Below are 10,942 nucleotides of genomic sequence, written 5' to 3'. Positions count from 1 at the left end.
TTTAAACACACATGGCCAGAGAATAGAAAAAGAATACTTCTCACCATTTTTATTAGGCCAGCACAGCCTTGGCATTAAAAGCAAACAATAAAATTGCAAAAATAAATACATAAATATATACAGAAAAGAAGGAAGGGAGGAATAAAGGAGGAAGGAAGGAAGGGAAGGAAGGAAGGAAAGAAGGAAGGGAGGAAGGGAGGAAGGAAGGGAGGGAGGGAGGGAAGAAGGAAGGAAGGGAGGGAGGAAGGAAGGGAGGGAGGGAAAGACACGTCTACATTTTTCAATTTTTACTACAAAATATTGCTAAGAAAAGTTAAAGAATACCTAAAAATTGAGAGCTTTACCATCTTAATGAATTGGTAGACTCAATATTTTTAAGATATCACTTCTCCCCAGATTGGTTTAAAGATTCAATGGTTTCCTAGGAAATTCTTCATTTTAGTAATTGTCAAGACTATTCCAAACTGTATGTGGAAATACAAAGGACTTGGAACAACCATGACAATCTTGAGGAAGGAGAACAAAGTTGGAAGTTTTACTCAAACAAGTTTGCTGAATGTCTACGAAGCTTATTGAAAACATGACATGGCACAAGGATATATCCATACACCAGTGGGACAGAAGAGAGAGCCAGAAACAGCCATTTCTAGATGGTCATATCAGATTTATGACCACTGTGCAGCTACAATTCTGTAAGAAAAGAATGGTATTTTTAAATAGGAAGGTCAGTTAGATATCCATACAGGAGAAAAAATGAACTCTGATTCCTACCCAAACCATACACATAAATAAATTAGAGGTGGATTATAGACTTATTACACAAAAGATTAAATCATGAATCTTCTGGAAGAAAACATAATAATACTTCTCCACTTTCAAGTAGGCAATGGTTTTTTAAATAGAAAACAATTTAATAAGTGGAAGTTGGTGAGTTGCACTTTATTAAGAATAAAAACCTCTATTCAGAAAAAGATTACATTAAGAAGTAAAGAAGAAAATGACTGAGTGGAAGAAGATATCCAACAAAAGACATGTGTCTGTTATGTGTATGTAACTTCCACTGATAATAGGATAAAGATTGGCAACTAAATTGAAAATGTGCAAAATACTTTGAACATGCACTTCACAAAAGAGAATACCCAAATTAAAAAATATATATTTATATATATATTTTTTTATATACGTATATATGTATATTTATATATGTATATTTGTATACGTATATAAAGATGTGTATATACGTCATGTCTGGGTGGCTCAGTCTGTTGAGCATCCAACTCTTGATATCTGCTCAGGTCATGATCACAAGGTCATGGGATCAGCCCTGTGTTGGGCTCCATGCTGAGTGTGGAGTCTGCTTGAAATTCCCTCTCTCCCTTCCTCTCTCTCTCTCTACCCCCCATCCCCCACCCCTCTCCCCCACTCACATGTTCTTTCTCTCTAAAAGTAAAAAAAAAATTAGGGGTGCTTGGGTGGTTCAGCTGGTTAAGCGTCTGACTTTTGGTTTTGGTTCAGGTCATGAACTCACTGTTTCATGAGTTCAAGTCCCATGTCAGGCTCCCTGCTGACAGTACAGAGCCTGCTTGGGATTCTGTCTCCCACTTTCTCTGCCCCTTCCCCACTCAGCCTGTCTTTGTCTCTCTCAAATAAATAAAGTTGAGAAAAATTAAATTAAATTAAATCAAAAATTAAATATATATATATATATATATATATATATATATATGAAAAGGTGTTTAAAATCAGTACTCATCAGGAAAATACAAATTGAAACCAAAATAAGATACCATGATGCTCATATCAGAATGGCTTAAATTAAAAGACTGACAATCTCAAGTGTTGAAAAGAATGTGGAATAACTGGCAATCCCATACATTTAGCTGGTAAAAGTGTAAATTAACGCAATTACTTTGGAGAAACTGTTTGACAGACCCTAGTAAGGATATCTATCTATCTATCTAATCATCTAATCTATCTACCTAACATCATCATCTATTTACCTATCATCTAACCTTTTACCTAGTAAGCTAGTTACCCAGTTACACTCCTAGATGTATATCCAATGAATACTTGTGCCCACCAAAAGATATGTACTGGAATCTTTATAACAATGATGTTTTTAATCACTAAAAGCTGGGAGCAAAACATAAAACATCCATCACAGTTGAATGGACCAAAAAATTGTGATACATTTAATACAGTGGAATACAATAAAAGATGAGAAATAACAAATTACTTCTACTAGGCACAAAATGGATAAACCTCACTGATATAATGTAGACTGAAAGAATATAGACACGAGAGATTCGATGCTGTAGGATTCCATTTGTATAAAGTTTCAAAACCAAGCATAGCTAATCTGTGGTGACAGAGATAAGAACCACAGTTACATCTGGATCGGCCAGGTGCTGGATATGTTCTATGTTGTGACCTACAGAGTGGGTGCAGGCATACACATGTGTAAAAAATCACCACTCTATGCTTCTAAGTTATGTGCACTTTTCTACGTTTGAGTCATACATCAGAAACTAAAATCCTAACAACCGACTGATATCTTGCAAATCTATTCACTCTCATGTCTTTTCTTGGTTTTGTCAAAAGGCAATGCTAAAGCCAAACCCTTACTGATTGAACCAGTAAAGATACAATAAGCTACTTTTAGAAGGAGACAGTTTATTACAGAAAGAGAGAGCAGCCAAAGGTGCTAGTTTCCTGTAATCCTTGTCCAACACACCACACAGGCCAGTACTGAAACAAAATGGGCTGATGCCAACACCATGAGTAATGGGATACTCCATTGCTGAGGAGCCAAATTTAGACTACAGCTAAGTAGGTTTGTATTCTGGAGGTCTATTCTGAGGGGGGCAAGACAGGAAGACTCCTACCTTGACGGAACCCTGGAGGTGATGGGAAATTATCTCATGACAGCCTCCAGGGGAAGACAGGGAGGTGAATGGGAGATGGGAACGTGATATGGACTCAGAGCAGCCCCCCACAGGCCTTCCATCCTCTCTCGTTTTCAGAAGATTATGAGGCTTCCTGACAAGAATCAGATTAGGTATAGCTTTGCCTACCTGTGTATTGGACTTTCTACCTGAAACATCTTACAGGTATAGGTGACTCTATGGGCTCCTCAAATTCAATGTTTTCAGAACTATGTTGACCTCGAATGCTCCAAAGCCTCACCTGCCAAATCCAGAGTGTGAGGTCTGAAGCTCAACACCTATGTCTCCATTCAAACCACTCTTATTCCAGTGTTTGTTATCTGTGTGAATGGCTCCAGCACCTTCTCAGTTGTGATAATAAGGAACTTGAGTCATCTTTTTCATTTGTGTATCCAAGTTGGTTGTATCTAAACAACCAAGTTCTTTGGAATTTTACTTCTTAAATACCTGTTTATGCATCCAATTCTCTTCCATTCCATCTCTACCACACAGCTCCCTCTCTATCACATTTCTTTCTTTTTATTTTTTAATTTTTAATTTTTTTAATGTTTATTTATTTTTGAGAGAGAGAGAGACAGAGTGCAAGTAGGGGAGGGGCAGAGAGCAAGAGGGAGACACAGAATCTGAAGCAGGCTCCAGGCTCTGAGCTGTCAGCACAGATCCTGACATGGGCTTGAACTCACAAACCGAGATCATGACCTAAGCTGAAGTCGGACATTTAACCGACTGAGCCACCTATGTGCCCCTACCACATTCCTTTCTAACGGGAATTTGCGTAAGCTACCTCTTTTAACTGGAACCACCTTCCCTCTTAGACATGACTCTTTCAGATTCTCAGCCCACTCATTTCTTCATGGAAGCCTTTCTGTAATATCCCAGATGAAGCCAATTTTTCCAATTACAGAGTTTCATATATATATATATATATATAATTATATTCTGTCATAAAACTGTATACCCTTTGTATCTCTTACCACACATTCAGTTTTATATTCTCTTGTGTTATATTTGATCAGGCTACAGATTTCATGAAGGTACAGAATGTGATGTCTTTTTCACCTATTACATTCCCAGCAATGAGCATTGTGCTTAGTACAGAGTAGGTACTTGATGTATAATTACTGGATGGGTAAATGAATAGTAATTACAATTGTGTGTAATCAGCTGCATAACGTCTACCTATCTCTAAAGGGCAAGAAGCACCGGTCTTTTTCACCAATGCATCCTTAGGGCAGAATGCTAAGCAAACAGTCCTTAATATATCTGTGCTGAATGAATGAATAAAAGTAAATGATGAGTACCTGGAAACTGTTGAAAAGGTAAAAAGATAGTCCAGGAAGTAGACTTAGGTTGAGATGTGGCTTTGGCATTTAGTAACAAAAGCCCACAGCGCTTCCCTGGCAGGAACCCACCTGCACTTTACCAGGGCATTTAGTTTATCAGTCCAAAGTAGAGTAAATTCATCATTTAGGCACCATGGCAAAGTGAAGAGGACATACATCCAGGAAGGGCAGAGATCTCTTCATTCTGCCCTCCAATTACACACCTTTCAGGTAGCCGCCATAAGGCCAGTACAGATTGGAGGAAGGCTGGCACAGATAGCACTGTGGCCCCTCTCTATACATTTGGAACCAGTTCAGCTGAACATGGAAACTAAGCTGGAAGGGAAAAATAAAGGGGAAAGATTTGAGAAAGGTTAAAGCAGACATTGATTAGAAAGGGAGTTCTCGGGGAATGTGCAAAAGGCAACTCCATCTGCTATGTCTGGTTAATGTGGGGGAATAGGTTTTAAGATCTAATTGTATATGAATCTCTGTTTTGTTTTTTTAATGTGTTTTGTTGTTATTGTTTTTGTTTTTGTTATTAGCAGAAGAACGATTCCCTTGTTTTAGATATAAGGAAATGAAGCTAGTCTTTCAGAAATAAGACAGTATTCTCAAGGTTTTTATTGTCTTGTAAATACATATACCCATTTTGGGTAGCTATAATCTCCCCCACTCTTTGCTCAAATCAGATCTTTCTAGAAGGTTGTCTCTTTGGGTGACTATTTCACACATTTTGTGTGTTGGGGTGTTCTTAGTCTTCTTGAATAGTATATTATAAATATTAATTTTCCTTTTCTCTCCTTTAGTACAGTCCAGGCTTTTTTCAGCTGTATAAAGGGAAGCCAAAAGAAAGGTTCTGTGAGTGAAGCTGTGTTACAGAGTGTGTGATAATAGAAGAAAGATACAACTCCCAGAGGAAGGTGAAATTTTGAGAGACAGGGCTATTTGATGAACCACTCTCCACTGCTTCCCAACTTGTGATTTTCCCTCCAAATATCTATGTTTTAATATGTTTAAAGATGACATATGTTATGAATAGAAGCATAGACTTCTTAAAATTTAAGTTTTTTGGGTGTTGTTAGCCAGCCACCAGGAGAAACAAACTGGGGAAATAATGACACAAAAGTACAAATAAGGGGACAATCCAGGGTTTTCACAGAGTCCTCATATGGTCTGTATGGTTCCTACCTCTCTTTTGCTCTCTTTTTATTTCTGAGGACTAACCATCCTGAATCTTCCCCTTTTCCAATTTAAAAGAGAGAATCATGCACCCTCCTTCATCCTTGGCTGTCAAGGTGGCAATTTTCCTTTTTGTTTCCTGGGATCTGATTAATACACACCAGGATGATCCTCTTTGGGATTTCTTCACATTACTTTAGGCATTACCATCCATTATTACCTCCATTAAGTGAGTTTATCAAATCAGTTTTGGTCTCCTAATGGGCTGGAACTCTGATTGGTCAGCTTTTATAGAAACGTAAGAACTTAAAGGGGTAATATAGGTAGTTTCTCAAACCAAGGGAAAGACCCACAATACATCTACCTGATAATTTTTGAGGGATTATGTATGAAATAAGATGGAGGCACTAAGTATGAGGTGTCATCTTGTAAATTCTCTTTAAATCCTGTTAATTAATCAAAAAGAAATACTCATTTTTGCTCTGGAGAGTCCTTAGCATCTGTGCAAGCTATGTTAATCTCCCATTTAAACAAAGAAAACTGTCTTAAGGCTCAGAGCAGACTACAGTATTATCAATAGTCTTTCATTTTTCATATTTATTATGTTGTTACCACGTATTAGTGGTCAGTGGTATCAGTTTTTCACTTACTCATTTAACTGAAGTAGGATATCTACTTTGTGCCATGGATACCTTTTTAAGAAATTTCAGTTTTTTCTGAAGGTATGGGGAAGCCACTGTGAGATTTTACACAGAGGAATAAATGTGGCCAGTTATCTTGCAAAATGACTCTAGCTTCCTCTCTTTGAACTTTTCATTAAAAAAAAAAAAAAACAAATCTATTGAAGTACTCTGAAATGTTTGAGAACCAAAACAACAAAAATCTCTTCTCTCCATCCTTCTGCTACTCTTCAATAAAGCACTATTTTCTATCTTCTACTTTCTGTTCTGAGAGAGTGTGCCAAGAAAGATTGCCCAAACTTAATGAAAAAAATCATAGTTGCTTGAGCGCAACTTCAGGCTACCTTAATGCTCTCTGTCTTCAGCCTTTGCAAAGCTGACTCAGATTGTTTGTGTCATTGCATGGCTGGCATAGTCCTCTGCGACAGCTGGTGCAGGGCTAACTCTTCTCTTTCAATAAATGAGGCGGAACCAGGGCTCAACCTGATGTATTTTGATTTGGGTTGCTCTTCCCTTACACTACAGGGCCATTAAAGATAAATGCACCATCATCCACCTGGGGCTCTGAGCTCTGTGGCTTTCCTTCTTCATGATGGGTCTTCCATGGTGTCACATACCTGGGATCTCACACCCGTTTGGTAACTTTCTCTATCAGCGTCCCTTAATGACTGTTCTTTACCCTTCCCTTCCTTTTCCACATCTCAGAACAACCATTAAAAGATGACTTTCAGGGGCGCCTGGGTGTCTCAGTTGGTTGAGTCCGACTCGATTTAGATTCAGGTCATGATCTCACAGTTCGTGAGTTTGAGCCCCACATTGGGCTCTGCGCTGACAGTGTGGATCCTGCTTGGGATTCTCTCCCCCTTTCTCTGTTCCTCTCCCACTTGTGCACTCTCTCTCAAAATAAATAAATTAATTAAAAAAAAAGAATGACTTTCATTTCACTTTTATACTTCAAATGATTTTTGACAGTGATTCTTCCTCCCCTTTCTGGTGGGGTTCAGTGATAATGTCTAAATGTGATTATAAATAGATCTGCTTTGGTTAAGGGGTGCTTTTCTCTCAGCATCTTTAGATTTCATTACAGATCTAGCATGTAGGGTGGATGCTCTTTGCTAATTTTTTCCCCTTTCTTTTCCTTCCTCTGAGAAGCACATTATTACTATACTAAATGCCTTGAGCAAAACTTAATTCATTCCACAGATTCACATCTGTAAAACAAGCACTGATGGGGAGAGCTGTTTGAAATGAAATAAGAGCTGAAGCTTACACTGTTAAAAAAAGAAGAAGAAAAAGAAATGGGCTGACATCCCTCTCTCAGTGTGAAAGGATTAAGATGGTTTTAATTATCTCACCTGGCTTTGGTTATTTCATTTATTCTCACTCCCTATTGTTTCCTTTATATAGCTAATATGATAGCATAAGGTCTGGTGTTATCATCTGGATTTCTCCCTTTAGGAAAGTTGAAGAGCCTCAGGTTAAAAAGTAAAAAATCACAGTTCAAAATGTGCATAAATGTGTGATGACAAGAGCAGAGACTTAAGTTCCTATGCCCAGTCATGTACGAATGCCAATAATAACTGAAGACTCAGGACTGAATATCTCACACTTCTTTTGAATAAAGCAAATGGGTTTCTAATGTGATCTGGATGTGAAAAGATGTAGTTATTGAAGTATTGGTGTGATCTTACGGAATATAATCTCTGATCCAGCCTCCAGGCCAGGCCAGTTGTATACATACAAAGGCAGGGTGTTTAGGGCTTGACAGTTTCTTTAGATGACAAAAATATATACATGCACCAACACAAAGGAATTATTACTCTTGGCCTTTATTTTAAGATGATGGCTGGCATCAGTTTAATATTTCCTGTTTTCCCTTATCAAGAACTCTGTTTGACCTGACTGGGAGCAGGGAAAGGAATTTTCCATAGGTCTTTTTTTTCTCTTAACACCTGAAAACTATCCTCCGATAAAGACTTGACAGCAGCCTTGAGCATGGACTATATTAAGGGAGAATTTGAAGAAGAGAGTGAATAATATATTGCAAAGTAGAGCCAATCCAGGGAACCAGAAATTATTATTGCAAACACTGGGGGTGGAGGAGCAAGGTGATACAGGGGAATGGAGACACATTGCATGGGCCCTGGGTGCTGGGCCCTGGCAGTCAAGAAGAGCAGCCTTTTCCCAGCGCTTAGGAGGTGAGAACACAGCCAGCATGGAGCCATGCAGAGGGGCCCAGGGAGGAGCCCAGGATGGACAGGTCCTGCTGTCCTGCTCTTAATTGCTTCTGTTGGGTGGGGGTCTCTTGTCTGCTACTTCTGTTCAGGATCTATAAGCACAGAGAAAGGGTAATGGGCAGAAAGTGATAAGTGTATCAGCCTCTGATAGGACTAAACTGGACAGGCAGTGATGGGCATCTAACCCTTATCCTGGCTCCAGAGATCCAAGAGCAACCCCCAAACAGGATGACATTCTGGAGGGGTAGGCCACGTGGCTCATGGCTGAGACACATTTTCAAAGGCCTGGGCATGCAGAGCATCCTACCTGGCCAATCAAGTGATTAGTGGTTGAAACTAGGACCTCTCCACCCCAGCTGTCCCAGGGTCCCCCACACCATCAGGGAGCACTCAGAGGACTTCAGACAATCTCTCCTCCCTTTGGAAACAGCAAAGGAAAATCAAAGACATTATTTTCAATCTGATTCTTATAACTGAATGCCCCACTGATCAGGATAAGCGAGGGACAAACACATTAGTGCCCACATAAAATGGCTTTTGGAAAAGTAAGATCTGATCCACTGAGCCGAATGATCATTACAAGTTGTAATCAGTAAAACCAAATTTCACAGCAAATGGGACACTTGCTATCCTCGCCTCACTCAGGGAAACTGAGACATGGTGTGGAAGGAAGAAAAAATTTCTACCATGCAGAAGTGCTCCATGTTTTTCTGTGCAGCCTCAAGGACAGTTTGATTTTGTTTTTCCAGGCATTGTTCATCCTATTAGTCAGGATGAGCCAATTTGAACCTGCTGGTGGAATCTGAGCTGTAACTTTGACTTCCATCTAAGGTCAGGGCTATTCAGGTTTGGCTTGACTGCTGAGAGCAAGTCTCGGTTTGTCCCTTTTATCAAGGTGAACACAGGTAAGCACTGTGAATCAATAAAATGCAGATCAAGGGAGTGGTCATGATCATATTACCCTTCTAGAGGGTGTCAATTGACAGCAATTTCAGTTCTGCTAAATCCCAATGCTGAGCATCTAAAGAACTCCATGGGCTTTGTCCAGAAGAAAGGAATCAGAGGTGGTTAATGAACTGTTGCCGGCAAGAAAGGAACTTGTCTTTATAAGACTATGTTATGCAATTTAAGGATTTTTTAAGCATTATTTCTCTCCAACTCTTTTATAAATTACAAAAATTTTCAACTGGAGCAAAAAGAACCTCCCTGTTTTTCAGTAGAGTCCCCTTGGCTTTGATTTCTAAGTGTTGACCTCTGGGATAAAAATTAGAGCATCCACAGTGCCGTGGCCAGCAGACAAGCTTGCCACATCCTGCACGAGCAGGGTTAGATGCTCACCTCCTGCCCTGGCTGAACCGGAACAAAAAACAAAAAAGAAAGAAAACATTGTGGCTGATAGTATGTTCCACCTCTGAGTGTGCCTCTCAGGGAAGAAGCTCCCACCACTGGCTATAGTGGCCATCAGCCCATCTTTGACAGCTCTAGTCATTAGAAAGTTTTTCTTTCTGTTAAGCCCTCACCAGCTTTATTCTGCCTCCTACCTCTTCACAAAGGAGATATGAATTTTAAAATATCTTTGTCCTGGAGCAAAAAGCACTCTGCTATAAATACTGTATTTGCCAAATTCAGATAAAAGGTCGATGCGTATTCTTGAGTGGCAATTGAAACAAATGTGTCCCATATATGTGTGCTCATATGAACGTGGCTTGAGTCAATCTCAGCATTATACTAAGTTGAACCATATGAAATTGCTCACTTTGTAGATCACAAATGATTGACAACTGGCCACTTTACATTGATTCAACCTGTAATGCAATGGTTAAGAATGTGGACTTCAGAGCTCCTTCTCCCATTTAGTAGCAGTGATCTTTGACAAGTTACTAACTACTCTGTACCTTAATTTTCTCATCTCAATGGTATTTATCTCATAATTATAATCTCATTTTCGCAACACTTATGAAAAAAGAATGGGTTAATACATGTAAAGCATTTAGAAGAGTTCTTGGCATTAAGAGAAAATTATTCATTCTCTTTTCTCAGGATTTTGCTGGCTGTAATTAAATATCTTATCCTAGAAGGACAGAAGCTATGTGGGGTGGAGTGGATGGCTGCAAGAGGGACATTTGTCTAGGATATCCTGTTCAAAAAGCGCTTCAATGTAAATTTCTGACATTATCTCCAAACAAAAGTAAACATACAGTCACACAGACACATGGACAAGATTTGCAAACTACTACTATTCATAATAAGTTATTGGTTATTAACACTTAAATTAATCACAGTATTTACAGACTTGTTCTGGCATATCTTTATTTTTTGATATATTTGAACCTCATAAAAACAATTGACTCAATCTTGTCAGTCTCTGCAGAGAAGGTAACAGCTAAAAGCCACTAACTCCTGTATATTTCTCATGCGAAATGCAAAAGAATATTGCTTAAGGTATAAAACTAGCAGACTCTTCTCTTTTAGAGCTGTCGGCTTCCACAAAGAGGTTACATCTACTTCTGGCTCAATGACCTGTTCAAGTATTGGGGGAGGCTGTGGTCACTGGCAGCATTGAGTAGCCTGAATCA

This window comes from Lynx canadensis, chromosome B4 (genome assembly GCF_007474595.2).
Source record: "Lynx canadensis isolate LIC74 chromosome B4, mLynCan4.pri.v2, whole genome shotgun sequence".
NCBI lineage: Eukaryota > Metazoa > Chordata > Mammalia > Carnivora > Felidae > Lynx > Lynx canadensis.
Note: the sequence above shows the minus strand (reverse complement) of the source record.